Source organism: Cygnus olor, chromosome 5, assembly GCF_009769625.2.
Source record: "Cygnus olor isolate bCygOlo1 chromosome 5, bCygOlo1.pri.v2, whole genome shotgun sequence".
NCBI classification, from domain to species: Eukaryota; Metazoa; Chordata; class Aves; order Anseriformes; family Anatidae; genus Cygnus; species Cygnus olor.
The window spans coordinates 60,392,614-60,409,322 of NC_049173.1; the positions used below are offsets into that span (position 1 = coordinate 60,392,614).

A 16,709-nucleotide genomic window follows, 5' to 3' on the forward strand; every position below is an offset into this window, starting at 1 on the left:
AACTAAAAAAGCAATAGCAGTTGCACAGGAGCCAACAGCTTTATTCTAGTTTTGGGCTCAAGTGGCCTAATCATTTCATTTTAAACATCCTGCTTTGTGACAAACGCATGGACAAGGGAAAGCGGCAACGCAGCGTTTATCTTACCCACATGCTAGTTCCAGTAGTTTTATTGCAGCATAGATATTTAGATTTTCTACTCCTGTGGAAGGCTGTACAGTGAAAGCCTGTACCATGATAAGTAAGTGATGAAGTTCCTCATTACACATGTTTTAGAGATCCTAGATTTATTAAATATCTAACACTTTCTAAACAAAGTATTTGAGCACCATGAAATTTAAATCATTTTTTCCCCAACCTACTGCTGAGAAATGTAGACGCCCTCGTAACCTCACTTCACAGAATCCAAAAATAACTACAATCAAGGGAAAATGAGAGAGCGGTCCTTCTAGAAAGAGACGGATTGAGGAGACAGTCTAGTAAACTAGACTTCTCCTGTGAAACGACCGCTGGAGACACCCTTCTCTTTCCAAAATGCAGGCCTCCGGAGATTGCACATTTACACTTCAAGACACAAAAGTCCTTCAGGGCTGAGAGACAATCAAGTGTTCAGATTTTAGAGTTCAGTATATGCAGCTAAATCAGAGTCCCCTATACCTGTCCAGTTCCCACAAGAGGTCAGTGGCAACATCCACCAATCCTAAACCAGAACTCCAGCCACTGGATTGTTCTCTCTTCCTGTGTGAATGAAAGGTTCTGCACAATATCAGCACAGAAATTTGTGTGTCTCATGCAGCATTTTAGCAAAGCAGCTGGTGATCCACCTGCCTCCTATAATACAGCAACTCCTAAATTTTGTATGACTTGAAACTGGAGATGGAACACAAGAAAGTTCATGGGCTAAGTAACAAGAAAGAGGAGCAATAAAATTTTGCCTTCATAAACACCCAAGCAACCCACAGATATTATTTACCTTACAACTAAAGTTTTGTTTGTTTTTTGTTTGTTTGTTCATTTTTTAATTAAGCTTATCGTTTTCTCATTAAATGTGGTAAAAAAATAAATTTCAAGTTCTTGGAACAGCAAAGTATTTTTTCCATACTAACAGTAGCCCTAACCTTAACTTTTTTTTTTAAAAAAAAAAGCTTTCTTGCTTTTCACTCTGATAAACTCTTCAAAAACATCAGCTTCATGATCTTCTTTCTTTCACCGTCTTTTTGCATATATTATAATGCATATATGCATTATAATCACATCATTCACAAGTTTCTGAACTTTTTTTTTTTTAAAGGGTTTCACTACCATAATCAGTCCTTGAATGTGACAGGCAGAGAAAAGAAACTCCTAGATCAATATGGGTTTGATGAATGGTATTGATCTCGAGGTCCTCATTCAGTAAGCAGGCAACTATTGTGCTATGTGGACTGCAGCACAGGATTTGGTGAATCAGGCATCCCTGGAATATATGCTTCCTAGGAAATCTGCCAACAATCACTTCCTGCAAGACAATTTCTTACCCAGTACTTTCACTGTGACATGTCTCATAACTGCTGTTTTATGACCCTGTTTGGTTTTCTGCATCAACTGGGATGATATTACCATAACGACAAGCCTCTGTTTAATGAGACCAATTATTCAAAGGTTATTTCTAGTCTTGTGACAAATCATAGGCTTCTGCTACTTCTTTTTTTCCTCCAGTGACTGAATATCAAGAGTAACCTCAATTTCCCCATTTTGGAAAATTTCTTGTGAACACTGTATGTCCTTACAAGACAGAGGAAAAGTACTGAATTTGGAGCCAAGCTTAAGTGCTACAGAGAATAAAGGGGAATTCTGCTTGCCCTAATGAAAGGTCCCATGGAATAAACTGAGAGGTCATTTAACTCTTGTCAACACCAGATATCAAAGACTATAAAGAGATTACCATAGTAAAGTGCATGCTTTTCCCAGTCAAAGTCCCAAAAAGATTTATTTTCATGTTTTTCCTGTTTTTCTAATATCTGTGATGCACACAAATTTTTGTGAAAGGTGATAATAGATCAAAATAAAGCGATATGCCAAAAATCATAAGAAAGCCAGTGTTCAAGCTGAGTTTTAATACTGACAACTGTTGCACCATGCTTCTTCCTACTGGAAAAGACTTGCACACTATGTTTGGTACAACGCTCACATCTAGTGATAAAGGAAAATATTTAATATCTATTAGCTAACTTGCCAAATGTGTCAGTATACTGGAAATGAACAGACTGATGTGATTTGTGTCTAGAGAGAACGTGGGCTTTTGCTGTTCGAATTTCAGTCTTATAGCACCACACTTGTCTTTACATGCATGACAGCCAGTAACATCCAACTTTTGTGTCAGTTACTGCACTAAATTACTTCAACAATAGCAAAGTTGAGAAGGGATGCAGATTAACAGGCAAATAATAAATTGTTTAAAAAGTGTCAATCATAGAAAATGAAAGCAAAGCAACTTCACGTAACTAAATTTCATTTTGATTTATACTGAAATAAAGGCTCTGAGAAGAGCCATAAGTAAATATGTGGAGAATAATGGAAGATACTTACTGAAGGAGGATTAATAAATAGCAGTAAATTCATTTTGGCTTGGTTACCCCAATCTTTAATCACGGCCATGCTCAAATTCATAAGCTTTTATTCTGAAAAGTTCACCATTAGAATTAGTCATTATCCAACCATGTATTTCTTTAGGCTTTTCTGAAGTCACAATTTCTTTCACATTTCCACAAAAGGAGCCATACAGCTATTTTTTGGGTAGTAAATTGAACATAAATTTTTTGTAGATGAGCACTTGAAAGGCCTTACTCCATACAGACATGAGATAGATACGATCTTTGACACTACCACCTAGGCTGACATGTGCCTTAGATGTCCTCTAGTCTTTGTATGTTTCTTACCCATGGAAAGCAAGAAATGGAGGAAAGTGAGAACTGGCTTGCACTTGAGTCATGATTTAAAAGGTAGTCATACAAACATCTAGAACAATAATTTAGATATAGTATTACAAAGTCTTTTACCTACATACTTCAATTTACACTCTTGGGAATTGACTAAAGAAATACTTATGAATGTGTCTAAGCCCATCGTTTCTAAACACTGCATGAAACAAATATAGACATGATCCAATTTTATCAATTCAATGAGTCCCGTGTATATATCTGTATGTTTTGTTGGATAGGAATGTTAACCTTTATCATGATCTTTGGGTTTAAGTACATATTCATATTATTTATGCACATATGAAACACAGAAGTATCTCATGTTGCAAGGATATGTCAACTAGCTTACTGCTCACAATAAAATAAATGAATTCAACTTAAATGTAGATTAATATTGCCCAGTATGTTCTATAAATCATTACAGTATCAGAAGAAAAAGCAGAAACTGACAGGATCAGTATAGTATAGTGGTTTTACTGCAGAAACAATATGAAAAGGAATAATATTCAGTTTATTAATAACGTTGCTATAACCTCTTATGAAATTTCAGACTCAATTGCGCAAATGAAAGGTTTGCAGCAAAGTTTGGTGAGCCCAGATTTGATTCTCCCCATTTTTTTCTCCTCTTCACTCTCACCAACTCCCCAGAAAGATATAAATAAGTACCTATGAAAACAATTTGCCCCCTTGAACTTCAAAGGAATAACTACGTATGGAATCTGTGCTTTAGTAAGAATTACATGATCTTGGATTTTATCAATTGAAAACGTATACTTCTCTAAAGCGTAAAAATGAAACTACTTAAGCACATGACAACATTGATAATTTAGTCTGAAAAATATTCCAGTGATAACTAATTAAAAGAGTGAAATGTGAAACAATGAATGACGTTCCTTCATACACTGTATCTTATCTACCATCTCATAACAAGAATGCATGATGCATGACATTTAAGAAAATCAACCTATGAAAATTATTTGGAGTAAACTGTATACACAGGCATATAGGCCTATAACAGAAGTTACCCTGCCAAAAATATCCTGATGCAATCTTCTCGTATTTCAGACTTGCGGGTATTGGGTGACACATTCTAATGCTTCCTCAAACACAGCAGTAGCATGCTTCTAAGTCTGAAAGACTGTAGACCTGGATGACTTAAGAAAACAACACAACAGTAAGAACATTCCCCTATTAAACACAAAATTATTCAATAATCGAAGAGTAGCCATGACAATTTGCCAAAATCTTAGAAATATATTGAAAAATAAAAAAATGCACAGTAGAGTATGGGAACCTGGATGAAGACTGTGATTGCACGTCATCAAAAAACACTACTATCTTTTATGTTTTCCTGGTTACATGAGCTTTACATTAATATACTGCAAAATTCAGCTCAAATACTTGTACCTCTAATTTCATCTGGTACTTCATTCAGCTTATTTTTTTCCTCATTTTCCCTGTACTTTGCTGTTGCACTACAGTTAGACACATTCATATCTGCTTCATAACCTCCATACTGCCAGAGCAGCCCTCAGATGGGGGCTCTCCAGAACAGATACATCAGTGCCATCATCCCAATTATGTTTCTTTCTTCCAATAGATGATACTGGTACTAAGTATTAGCATGAGTGCAGTATATATGAAAGTGGTAAGTAATCGTAGAAACAGCTGCCCAGTCTGGCCATTGACATCTGAGATCAGAACAGGATCTCAGGAATTTCATGTGAGCCTACTTGGCACAAATAAAACTTCACGAATAGACACAAAATGATCTATTTATTATTATTATTATAGTTTACACTTCTCACTTGTCCAAGTAAAATCACTTACACAATTTAATTTGACAGATACAACATTGTTTTTTTCCTCCCCGGGAAGCTAGAAGCTTACTAGAAACTAGTTTACTGAAATACCCAAGATCTCCTCTTAGGATAATCCAATTAATCTGTCTAAGTCAAGAAGAAAAATTATAGAAAAAGTTCTGATTTTTTCATCAGTTTTATTCCCACTGAAACCCAAATGACACTTTCTTTCAGCTTATTTTGTTCTCTCAAAGTCCACACCTAGAAGGTACCTAGACGATCGACTGTGATTCGTCAAGAATTTTTCCAAATACTGTTCAACATTTTATCTAATCTTTTTATCCTATGCTACCCAGGTAAGCCCTAAAGAGGTCCTTGTGCCATGTTAACATGTACTCAAAAAAAATTAGTACAAGTATTATAAAGATTTTCAGTAATCTATACAAGCTTTTTCCTCTGAGATGTTTGTGTACATATGTTTTTTGTTTGGCTTTGCACTTGTTTCTTTTCTGAAGAAAAAAATAGTATATATGTTCTTCCCTGAAAGATCAAGGAAAACAGGGATGCTAGAAATCTATAAATAAATAAGAGCTACTTTTTCCCTCAAGCGACTACATTTGGTCCATGATAATCTAACAACAGAACAAAGTTTGTGGGAAGAGAGTGTCTTTATTAGTCTAATTAACATGGTTGAAGAAGACAGACTGAAAAAAAAAGGGTGAACGCTGCATAACTTATTTATTTTTCCATATATAATCAGTTACTGTAATACCCTTCAAGATTTCCATCTCAATTAAAGGTTTTATTACCAGTGATGATTTCATCACTTTGGCACCTGCCTGTTCTATCCATTGCCAAGAAACCCTCTTCTAGGCAGTAAGAAAAGATTGTGGCCCATGCAGCACCTCCATAATCTGTGATTGTTGTTTCTATGGAAACACATCTTGTGGCTTTCCCAAGCCAGCCTCTACGTCATTTTCTTTTATTTCATTATCTTCCCCTTAACCATCATACGATGTTTTACTCTTAATCCTATCTTTTTTGGAAAAAACTATGCTAGAGCCACTATTTGCCCTTTAGTTCTGACTCGTATTTGTTTAACCTTGATTGAGTTAGCAGATTTCTTTTTGGTGGACAGCCACAGTTCATCACAAAACACACACAGTACAGTTGTTGACCTCTTATCTGACTCAGTCTGTCAAAAATGAATCCATTTCGCTACCTTAGCAGTCAAGGATTTTCTATGACATTCAAACTTTTTACTACTTAGTTTTTCATATCTGCAGGCTGTTTCCAAGTGCTGTAGACTCTTTTGATTAAAGGATCTTTCTACCTCCTACATTAGGCACGTTCTCAGGAGAGCATGCCAGAGAACGCTTATCCAGCCAGCCAGGCAGTGTGGAAGCCAGCTGACATCAACCAAAACATGCTCCAGTAACTTACGAAACAAATACTTCTATTTGTGTATTAACTGTTAAACTGAAAAGTACAACTATTACATTAATTTCCCTGGCTGCTTTCGTAGCTAATGTGTCAAAACAAATCTTATTTTCACACCTAATGATTCTTTTCTTAAACAGTCTTCAAATTGTCTGATCTTCTATTTCCAGTTATTTTATTTCCTGCGTGACTGATCACAGCAGGTTTCTCAAGCTTATCTGTCCCTTCCCTTCAGACAGAGGAATGGGAGTTCCAATTAGAGCTAGTTTCAAAAGCTTTCAAGTAAATAAAACACTAACAAAACTGTCCTTGTTATTTTCAGCACCAGATGAGAAAACATCCAGCATCCTCCTACACCACTGAGGCTGAAGTTTTCAAACGAGTTTAAGGAAATTTGGTACTACTGACACAGGTCACTGTTGACTACGTACAGGGAAGCTCCCACAAGCTCTCCTGCCATGAAAACTCTTCCTCCTAGTAGGACTGCTAAGAGGCAGCACTGGATACTGACTTCCTCCTCTTGAAGTTAACGCTCTTATGATGGCAAGATGGAAAAAAGAGTCTCATTTTATAAAGCTCTAGGTTGAAATTCCTGTGGGCACTGTTGCTGTTGCATTAAAAATAAAAATGAGCTCTTCCTAACTGTATATTCTCTCTACATTCTCCCAAGATGAACAATCAAAACAGCAGTCTGATTTAATCTTTCAAAATTCAAAGCATTTTCCTCAAATTCAAAGCAGAAAGGAAGAGGGGCTTCTTGTCTCACCCAACTGAAGCTCCTTACAATGGTCCTTGTGACTATAAAGAAAGTATCTTGATGTCACTATGACTAAGACAGCCCATCACAGCAGCAGACACGAGTGCAAAGCGGGTGTCTTTTTGACTAGCTCACATCTCTGTAATACTCAGAGTTTTTCTCTGAAGGCTATCAAAAAGTGTTTCAGAGCTCCTTGAACAAAATCTTCCAACTTGGCTTGATTAATTAGTGTAGTCAGAACCCTCTTACAAGACCAGTATTATAACTTAATTAATTGTCTGATGTTTCTTCTGCCTTGGGAAATTTGATTAATGGTCTTCAAATAAAACATCTGGTCATACACTGAAGCAATCACTCACTCCTCTAATGGTATACAGATCATAAAGGCACTATGATTGCTGCAGATAATGTACATGAAGCACAGTCTGCTGCTGCTGCCTCTATTGTTCCAGCATGTAGCATCCATTTTAAGGATTTTTCAGCCAAATGTTTTTCTATGCTTGATTTCCAAGCACTTAATCTCTTTGTTCATTTCATATGTAAATTGGTACACCTCCCAACAAAACATTAATACGTCCCAGCTTGTACATACTGCCTTTTCATCATATTCTTCAACTTGGACTGATCCTAGCCTTCTCTTCAGGATGTTCCCTCTCTACCACACTGATTTCTTTTTCTTCAGAGAGCCATGCCAGCTCTATTACTTCCGAATACAGAAAAGATACTGAGCTGTCAAGAAGAGTCTATGAAGTCACTCCGCATCATTGCATGAGGTCCTACCACCTCAGCATAGGATGATTCGGACAACCCTTCGTCCCCACACAGTGCTCCAACAACCAAGCACCTGTTATAACATGTACGCACCTGCCTGCTCGTACAGGTGCACCTGCAAGTCAGCCCATTTTATAGTTTCAACTAAGATGGAGCCAATTCTATTTGGTGCATGTCCAGGGTACATAGTAGATTACTCAACTTCGTACAAAAAATTACACAGAAAGTTCCTCTGCCATATTCCTTCGGATCTGATGCAACAGCACTGACATTGCGCACTGTGTCTGAACCAGGTTAGTACAGTTTAACATGTGAAAGTCTTTCCTAAGATGCTTCCAAAACACTTCCAGTCTCTCAAAAGAGGTTGTTATATGTGAACTGCAATTCTAACTCCTGAAAATCTGAAACACTTCAAGAAGGAAACTTAATTGCGTAGTCTTTTTGCCAAGGAAGCATGCTACCAGGAAACAAAGAACAAAATTTTGTCCTACTATTTCAACACTGGAATACTTTACAAAGTGCTTTAAATTAGGAATTCAGTTTTTATGTTCTAGTTTTTAAAACATGAGTTGAGATTCTGGTGGCTTGGTTTTCCAAGTCCAAAACCAAGGTGATTTGTATCCTTGGATTTCAATAGGTATGTGTCACTAGAACTTGCTCCTAATACTTGCAGGAAAATAAAAATAAAAAGGAGTGATTTTTCAAGCTCATAAAAAGGTGAATTAACAGTAATTTTTCCTCACTGATGCACGTTATTGTATATTGTTCACAATTAATGTCCATAAAATATTTTGAGATCCTTAGCTATAAACATGCATACACATGCTGCTTGTAGGTACATTCTATTGTGGTTATTAAATGCTATGTAAGATTCTGAGAAAATTACTTGTACTGGAAATACTTGCATCCACATTAGAACATTACACATTTACTTTCTGTAGGAATGGATTATATTTGTATATATCACAGTGAAAAGAATAGAAAAAAAGAATAGAAACCAAAGATCATTACTCCTCTTAACAGCATCAATATATTCTTATCCTTTCAAGTCAGGCACTGAAAAGAACTTGATAGGTTGTTATCTATTCCCCCACCTGCCCCCCACCCAGCACAAATATTTAATGATTTATAGTGATGCATTTCTAAAAGACTTTTTTGGACAGATTTGTGGGAGCTATTCTGGGTACAGGAAGGCACCTTCATCTTTTGAGACTGCAAATCTTAAAAGGTATTCGACAAACGAGGAAGATAAAGTCATATTTTGGAACCAAGACAAAATGGAGAGTAAAAGGTACTGCCTAAGGTAATGGCTATTAAGCTTTTTAGAGTGCTTTCAACTGACAGCACTCATTTTTTATCCTCCTAACTTGCAGAAGCCAAATGACAAAATACCCATTTGAGGCAGTCAGCAACCAATCATGTCTGAAATATTCAGGACAGAAAATTCTAGTGTTTATTTTTGTACAAATTAGTTTGAAGGATATCTGAAAGGTAAAAGATCATCAGGGTCTATCCCATGATGGATATTCTATTCTGAATTGTCTCCAGCACTCCCAGAATAAGAGAAGAAAAGAGAAAATAGATTGAAGATTTGTGGTAAAACTTTGAAAAGCAAGAGAAGGAGCTACTCATCGTGGCTCAACAGCAGAACATTGTCTGAAGCCAGAATTTTTTATTTTTTTATTTTTTTTAAGCAGTCTAAGTTCATATATGAGACTACTTGTTACAGCAGGGTGATCCAACTGGCAGTCAAAAGAGCCCATAGGGCAACCTGTCTTGGCTCATCAGCTTTGTCTTGAAGGCAGGCAGCAGACGAGACTAAACAGAAAAACAGGTAGTGGCAGCACATGAACAAGTGCTCAGACCCAGGTCACAGTGCAGCCCAGGCCTAGAGTCCAGAACTAGGTCCAGTTCCACAGTTAGAAGAGAGAGGGCTTGGCTGGCAGGTAGCATAAGGACTGCTGTGATTCCCAAATGTGCAAAGCCAAAACAAAATCATAACAAAGGCAGTTAGGCATTCAGCCCTTAAAAAAATTCTCTATTGTTCAGTTGTTTCAGGGCTAGGTCTGCTGCCCGATTTCTACACAATATATCCTTCTTCCCCTATAATACATTAAAAAAGTAGAAAGAGCGCATTCTTGGAAACTTGAAAAAACATCCTCACCAAGACCCATCACTGTTTGGTTATTGCATCACTAATTCCATACTGTGCCATTAACTACACTTAAATTCACACAATATAACAAACTTGAACCAGATTTGATCTCGCACACTTCAGCCAATAATGAATTGATATGATAAATATTGGTATGCATGAAAGCAAACAATTAAATTCAATCCTTTGTCTCCAGGGAGATTAAACATAATACATGAATGGACTTGTACGATATTTTATTATAAAGGCCATTAGAAAAGTAATAAATTGTATGTAATGTACGAAAGCGGCTACTGAATGCCTTTTGAATTTGCTGTTGATAACTCAAACTATCAAAACATTATGCTCCTAAAAAAAATATTTAAATAGATACTCTAAATAAAAAATAATAATAATAATCTAAATTTTAAAAAATCAAAATACTAACATGTACTTGATCTTCTAATGCATCAAATTCTGTCTTATTTTACACTTCTCCACAAACTGGCTGCAATATACATGCAAAAGCTAGCAAATATAACTAATGTCATAGCTACAATTACGTAAGGATATAAGCCAGACAAGATATACTAGGAGACATAATACCTTTTATGAGACCAAGTGGTACAACTATAGGGGAGGGGAAGCTTTGAAACACACACAGCTTACTTCTAAGTTAATTAGCGCGCATATAAGTGTACATACACACAGGCCAGGCAGACAGAGTTTGAGTAACATGGAACACAGGCCTTTGTCCAAATTTAGTCTCTTTTGGTCCAACTTTACTCCAAAATTCACATCTTTCAGAAATCTCATAGAAGGCAGCACTACATCAGATGCATTATAATTAGTTCCGGTAGAATTGAGGTTCTTTAGCCTCTTTAGCCCCATAGGCAGTTCTGAGAATTAAAAGCCACAATATGCCCAGCTCCCATTGTTTGTCAGTTGTAATTAAGTAGACCTTCACAATTTGTTTTTCCACAATATTTTGCACGCAGATAAGGTTCTTTTAAAACTATCAAAACATGGTTGACTTGTATTTATATTAAGACAGGACTTCTGTTTAATTTAGTACCCAAGAACTCATGCTGAAGACTGATGTCTGATACCACAGAAGACTATTTGTTTGAATATTGTAAACTGGCAGACATTCCTGACATTAGGACAGATGCACCAGAACTACATTCTGCTCATTGTTTTCTGACAGTATAAGAAGTACGTTACCTTATAAATAAAAGATTTAACCGTGCTTGCAACTGCAAAATTTATGACTGCTCCTGCAAGTGTGTGTGGTCCAGTGGAATTCAACTCCCTGAACCAGTCTTTTACAAACATAATAAACTACCTTCAGGCAAGAGAGCTGCTTTTTTATTTATGGGTATATAGTTAATATTACAAGCAGCTGTGAAAGGGAAGAAAGGATGTCAGCACACATGAAGCATCGGGACATTCCAAAACAGGTAAGCATAAGCTTCAAGAAGAGTCTTTTACAGTTCAGTCAAAAAAAAAAAAAAAAAAGAGAGAAACCAGTTCTGATACTCATCAGAAAAAAAAATTGCTTGCCTTTTTTTTTTTTTTTTTTTCAAAAAAGATTCTTTTATAATACCAATGTATTGCATAATGATATAGTTTGGAGTCAATGCTCTTTCTCATGCTATTTCTAGCTGCATCATTCTCATGAACATGTAATATGAACAAACAAGACAATAATGGGAACCTCAGCAAGTTTGTAGAAGTTCCTTATCTTGGTTCTCAACATACTAAAGGACTGGAGAAATCTGCAGGAGGGGAACACTGCTGACATGAATGCAGCCCTGGCTAAACCACACCACCTGAAAAGGTTGAACTCAAGTAAAAATGAAAAAGAAAGCCAGAGGACCAGATCCAGGAATAATTACCGCTTAGCTCGAGGTCATAAGCAGGAATGAACACTCTCTGGCCCACTGCAGAGAAGTAAAGTTCAACTTAATAGGACGCTTGTCCTGAAAATGTAATGGTGGGATAAAAGCCACTTAAATAAAGCCAAATGTAGTCACCATTTCTGCAGACTGCTTTTAGGGATATTTTACACCACCTTAGAAATTTTTCCTCACTTTAGACAGTTCCTTAAACACAATTCCATTCAAGGATTGGTTACCCTAAGGGTCTAAATCAACTACAAAACTATCTGCACGCTGTTCTATACTGAATCACTTTGAAGTTTTTTTTCAACACCCCTGTAAACTGTTCAAACTTGAGATCAGTCACTGTGCACATACATTTATGACACAGAACAACATTTTCTGAATAACTAGTCACCAATTAACTCTTTTAATAGGCAATGCTATGCTTAAAACAGTAAATTTTCATCCTCATTTCATGCTTGATTGTAATGTCAGCTATAAGGTTGTAGAACATCCTCCCCCTCAACACTACTCAGAGTAAATCCCATCTGATACTGTCAAACGGAGCATTACAGCAGCCAACAACCATCCATATGTCGCAATCTGGGGGAGGCAAGGATAGTTTACAGCTATTCTATAGTATAAAGGACACTGCTTTAGAGAAAAGTATATCACACTAATCAGGTAGTTGAAGAAATTGTATTTCTCATTCAGCATAAATTAGCTATTGCAACCCCCAGGAATTACCCTAGGTGTTTTGGAGTAAATTAAACTTCTTCTCTAAGAATTAGTCTGTGCAAAAGCCCTGCTGGGCAAACTGATTTCTCCATGTGCATTTTCCATTTTGCCTACATTCAGTTAGATTGTAGGGGAATTGAAATTTCTCATGGGATGATGTTCATTACAAAAGGTAATTGGGATTGCACAGTTTCTGAAGCTTCTGACCAGTATGAATAAAGGTAAATACTATGTTTGTTTCACTACAATTGTAAAATCATTGCACTGTTTTCAAAGTTTATTAGCCCGGTTGTAGTCAGAAAACACTAGGTAATTAGGTAGGTAAAATAGACCCTCAAGTATACAATTGCATCCCCATTAACTACTTTGGATACAAGTCCCACAGTTGCACTCTGGTTTATGACATTTTTCATCCAAAGCATACTTCACTTTTCACGTTTATGACTGAAACACAGTAACCTGGAAAAAACATAACTACTTAATAATGCAGAGCAACCAGATAAGGTTTAGATGGCAGAATTAAATGAGTTTTGACTAATTTCAGTAAATGGCAACTTCAAGAAGAAAAATTAGGACTTGACCAGACCACCCAGCTAGAGCCGCTCTCCACATTACAAAATATAGTTGGATCTATAATTATCACTAACTTAGGCTTTGTGCACTGATGGCTTCTCAATACTGTTTGGTCAAGAGAGAGCCAGCATGACCTATTTAACAGAAGTTCAAGTTTCTATGCAATGAAGAGGCTTTAAGAAGGAGTGCTTTTAGCTCCTGCCCCTACATGCTTTCATAAGCTGTTCCTGTCTCTATGTCAAAGACTGTTACCTTAGCCTAATTTGCAGACAGTTTCAGACTGACTGTATACGGGAACAGAACAAAAGAGAAGCAACGAAATCCATTATCAGTAGCAGTCCAGTGTCTGTTATCTCTCTCCTAAGCCAAGCACCATCATGTCCTAAAACCAAAGTGCTGCTGAACCAGTGCTGGACCAAAGCTGAGATCTCACAGTTGGGTAATACATGCAGCAGGAACAGCCACCAGTAACTTGATGTCCCTTGGCTGCACATGCAAGAATTGGTTGTAACCCTCTTTAACTGCTGACAGTCACTGGATCATATTTCTATTTTTCTATACTTGGCAGAATTATCTGCATGCACTACAATACAGACAAGGCTCAGGTTTGGCCATCTGGCCATAGATGTCAAGCTGAGACATTTTCCAGTGGCAGCATCTGGTTTCTCTACAAAAAGCTGCATGTTTGCAGCTTTGGGCCTGTTATATGGTAAGACTATGGACACATTATCTAGGCTGCCAGACCTTGCATCGGCTACTTTTGATTCATCTAACTCCCTAACCTTTTCTTTGTAAGACTATGTACAAGTATATCTATTTGGTAAAGGTCTAATAAGGAGCTAAAGCTTATCCTATATATTTCTCCCTATGTGGTATATCACAATCATGAACCTGATGTTCATGCCAAAATTACTATATAAAGATCGTTTTGGAAGTGCCTAGCACTAGAAAGAAAAGCTCAGCTTTCAACAGGTATGTAGAGCCAACAATTCCTACACCATCAGTTTCTAGTTGGCGCAAGTTGTCTCTTCTGTACAACGGCATAATACTTCTGACAAAAGGAGAAGAGAAAACTGGGGCTGAATAGGATTCAGCTGCTTTGAAAGGGAGAGCTATTTGCAAAACAATCATTATATGGAAAAAAAATAAAGAAAAATAACTAATTAGTTAAATTTGCCAGCTAAAGGTAATGATGCTAAAGATGATGATGCCTGTTCCCTACATAAAATAAATATAAAAACAAGATAGAAATACATGGCCTTGCATGGAGGCAGGAAAAAGCAGTCAGATTCTAATCTGTAATTAACAGGTCATGGCATGCCCCCAGCTGTGTAACAACTTTGGCCCTTAGAAGCTAACATAATACATACAACAATGTGTGGCAACACACAGATACCATTCAAGATACATCACAAAGCTCTCTATACTTCCCAATACCTGGCACATGTCAAACACAGGAAGACAGTCTAGTGTTTTTTAAAAGGGAGTTCCTGTGAAAGAAAACACAAAGCCCAGAATTAAAGACTGAGCTCTATTTCTGTAGTCTCTACAGAAACATGCCATAGGATTTTTTCATATATCCTATGCCATTTCTTTCTGTGTGACACTAGTAAGACACACTTTAGAGTAGACATACTTTAGACCAGGAAGCAGCTTGTAACAAAGACCAGCAAGAAAGTCACAGAAAAGACACCAGTGGACAAGCCCAATTTGTCACTTAAATTTTACCATGCCAGGAAGTAACCCCTTCTTAAAATCGCATTTCAGACAGAAATGCATAGATAATATGAATGAAAGGACCTAAAAGAATATACATGTAATACCCATTCATGTGTTAACATTAAAAATCCCGTAGGAAGATGAAAAATTCTCTGCCTAATTCTGCTATGGCATGTGAGAATAACTGCAGTAATTACTTACCCCAGACTAGGAAAGCTATTCTCAAAATTAACCCAACTGCTTTTCCAGGCTTAGTACAACGACAATTCTACAGAGATTGCACAATATATCTGCCAGAAGTACAAGTGCACAGAACAGACAATGAGTTCATGGTAGAACATTTGGATGTGTTATTCCCATTTCTGTACATGATATGCAAGTATCTTGCTATTATACCAGCAGGCCTAAAGATACAGTAGTGTGCTAGCTCCCAAGTGTCAGGAATAAATATGCCCCATTGAGAGATTACATTGATTCAAGCGCAGAAGAGATATCCCTTATGTACAGATGCTGCTTGTCCTCTGTTGCAGAGAACCACAGCAGGAATTTTATGTTTGAACATATGGACGAGTTAGTCATGCCCTATCTGCTCAGAGAAACAAACAGAGCCAGGCTGGATAGCTTGAAGGGCAGAACAGTTGTTCCCTGCCCCCCAGCCCAGTAAAAGGCCATGATGGTGGTACTGAATCTTTATTTTAATCAGTTAATAGATGCAGTTGCTGATTGTCTGGGCAACTAAGGTCTAGAGAGATGGAAAATTTTACCACGTATTATGTGTTGCTGAATGGATTCACTTTTTTTCAGCTTTCTTTAGACAAGTGTTCTGCTTTTCTGACATAAAAAAAAATCTGGGTTGCATATTCCTGTGACAAGGCTGGATTGTCTTGAGCAGAAACATATTTCAAACTGTATCAATTCATTGCACACTGAGCTCTGACAGGTCAAAGGGAACAGATCAAATCCACTTGATACCACACTGCACAATGTTGGATGTCATGCACAGATATATGTGACCTTTTCCCTGGACAGATAATTAATTTTGGCGATATAACAAAGCTTGAGGAATGGAATCAGTATAACAATGATAGTGCTGCTAAACAATAGGCTGACTTCTTTATAACATTTTAAAAAATGGTTACCTATTATTCATGTCAGCTTAACATGTTTGTGTCCTCTTCAATCGGCATACTACATGCGCTTTATTATTCACCATGAACTGGCACTAGGACCATCTCATCTGATGCTGACTTGCAAATGTGATAGCTCTAACCTTAGAGAACAAAGGCCACCAATTCCATTTCTCGCATATGCATCATGCTTAGAGTTCACTCTCTGTGTGTTTGAAAGACTTTTTCCAATCTGGAGATTTTTGTGAAGGTCTTACTTTTCCATTTGTTTTCAGAGATAGGGTGCAGCATAATACAAAACCTACATTAAATGGAAATATGATCATCTCGAAATGAGGCTTTGAAAAAATGTTCATTTTAAGAGTTGTACTGCTGACTGCTTCTCGGGTCCACCTAATACACCCTCTCCTGACCTGGAGATTTTCTGTCAGGAGATTTTGCCGAACTAATGCTCAGACTAATGCAGATTTAAATAAATAAATAATTAAAACACAAAACATGCTTTACTATTCAGCATTCTGTGTTTAGTGCAAAGCAGGAAGATCTGAGCCAATAACATTACAACCTGTTGATCTTGCTTAGATTCTATGACATGCATCAACAAAAATTTTGAGATCATAAATAGGTTGGCAGAAATAATAATTAATAATCTGAAAATTGAAATAAAATCTATTTTTTCCTAAGAGATTAGATAGGGAGGAATTTATACATGCGGAACTCCCTTTAAAGTCAGAATAGGTCTCTGGCTCAATTCCTGAATACGATTCTTAATTCTGATTTCATCTATACTGAGAAGTATGCTTGTAC

At 36.9% G+C, this 16,709-nt stretch overlaps 1 long non-coding RNA gene across 1 annotated transcript in view; it reads right to left on the reverse strand.

Moving 5' to 3' along the window:
* The window catches only part of LOC121071566, a 299,785-nt gene that overhangs the window by 261,614 nt on the left and 21,462 nt on the right, over positions 1 to 16,709 (reverse strand). The window contains exon 2 of the long non-coding RNA XR_005820694.1: positions 3,984 to 4,112. This is a non-coding gene — a long non-coding RNA (uncharacterized LOC121071566). The remainder of the gene's footprint in view (positions 1 to 3,983; positions 4,113 to 16,709) is intronic.